The sequence below is a fragment of the Chiroxiphia lanceolata genome, chromosome 6, assembly GCF_009829145.1.
Source record: "Chiroxiphia lanceolata isolate bChiLan1 chromosome 6, bChiLan1.pri, whole genome shotgun sequence".
Classification (NCBI taxonomy): domain Eukaryota; kingdom Metazoa; phylum Chordata; class Aves; order Passeriformes; family Pipridae; genus Chiroxiphia; species Chiroxiphia lanceolata.
The window spans coordinates 65,415,665-65,417,448 of NC_045642.1; the positions used below are offsets into that span (position 1 = coordinate 65,415,665).

Sequence of the window (1,784 nt, forward strand, 5' to 3'; positions counted from 1 at the left end):
TGGGCTCTCGGAGCTCCTTCTGCTCAGCACCCTCAGGGGGTCTGGGAGTGCCCTTCTTCCATAGAACCCACAGGAAGCCTCCCTCAGGTTCTAACCCAGAGGAAAGTGATGCTGTGTTCCAGGGAAATACATCTGCAGACAATCAGCACCTCACCCTGTCTGTCCCAGATTTTGGCCATGTGCATCCCCGAGCAGAGCTGGTTCCTGACCATGGGTAATACACTTTGGTATGTGAAAACATCAAGGAGGGAATGAATGGCAAACCTTTTTTTCCTTTTCAAGATGTATTACTGTCAGTGGCAGCCCTATTCCATTTTCACATCAGGAGCAGGAAATTCATTATTAATCTTGCTGCTGGAATGATCCACATTGCTATCCTTGTCTCTGTGTTCCTTATCTCATTTTTCTCGGCTTCTCCTTCTATCCCTCTTCTGTGCAGTCCCAAATGATTTTACGTCCAGGCACCACTCACTGTTTAGTCTCATGAAGGGAAATGTTAAACAGCTTTCTTTTATTTATGCTCAGCTCTCCTCTCACACGTGCAGCACTCTCACAGACTCGGGTGCTCACACTGCTCCTTACGGGAATATTTCATGAGGGCACAACTGTGGTGGCTGCCCCTGGATTCCTGGAAGTGTCCAAGGCCGGGTTGGACAGGGCTTGGAGCAACCTGGGATAATGGAAGGCATCCCTGCCCGTGGTGGGGGGTGGAATAAGATGAGCTTTAATGTCCCTCCCAATCCAAACCACCCCAAAGCACAGTGGCCAGGAGAGCCCAGCGTGACCCACCCCTTCACGTGCCACGTGCCAGCCTGTGCCCAGGGCATTGGCACAAAACAGAGGGGGTGGCCTGGCCAGTGGGGGCCTGAGGGACAGTGTTGCAGCACCATTACCCATCAGACCTTCCAAACTGGGGGTCCTGGTTTGTAACCACAACTCCACCTGATGGTCCGGGAGCTTTAGCAGACCTGCAACAAGGAAACCACCAAAACACTGCTCTGCAGCTGGACTTCTCCAGAACTTCCCACAGGGAGGGAATCCTTTGGGACTGAGGGACTGACTTACACTGAAGTACCCCAGAAATATTTCCCACAAATAGGAAATCTTCAATATGATGTAGCTGTGCCCTTGGGCAGCCTCGGGGGGGGGTCTGTGAGAGCCCTGAGACAAGGGAAGACTGTAACACTGAGAAAAAAAGTGAAAAACAGAGATGAACCGTGACACTGCCCTACCAGAAGGTGTTGCAGTGATTGCCAGAGTTACACATTAGTACAACATCATTTCTTTAAAGAACAGCCACTGTGACAAACTCACCTGCGGGTTCTGGAGCAAGAAGGCAGAATTGTGTGTCTCCATTATCCTCACACCGTGCCCATGTGGGAGGGTAAAGGGCAGGGACTGTAAAGCTGAGCAGATGATGGGAATGCTGCCCTTTGCTACACTGCCTCCACGTGCAGGGATGTCACAGTGCCAGGGAAAGGGCGGAACAGCAGCTGAGGTGGAGACACAGAAATGAAACACGAGAGCTGCCCTGCCAGGCTGCAGGATCCATCTTCCAGGTTAATGATTCATAAGGGACCCATGAAGGTCAAGGACTCTCTCAAGTGTCTCCTGTCTGCTTGAATCCCAAAGGAAGCAGAGGGAAAGGTAACTGGGATGGATACATTTGTGGTAGGATAACCTGCTCTGTTGGGAATCCAGTCCCAAGGGTTCTGCAGGTGTGCCTGGGGTTATGGAACCCTTACAGGGCCCACAGCTGGTGAGAACACCCCACACCCTGTACT

At 51.7% G+C, this 1,784-nt stretch overlaps 1 long non-coding RNA gene across 1 annotated transcript; it reads right to left on the minus strand.

The window, feature by feature from the left end:
• Positions 1-335: 335 nt before the first annotated feature.
• LOC116788489 lies at positions 336-1,512 on the minus strand. The gene is made up of 3 exons (XR_004357650.1): positions 1,315-1,512; positions 903-968; positions 336-480 (listed from the first exon to the last, which is right to left on the minus strand). It is a non-coding gene; the product is annotated as an uncharacterized LOC116788489 (long non-coding RNA).
• Positions 1,513-1,784: the final 272 nt, after the last annotated feature.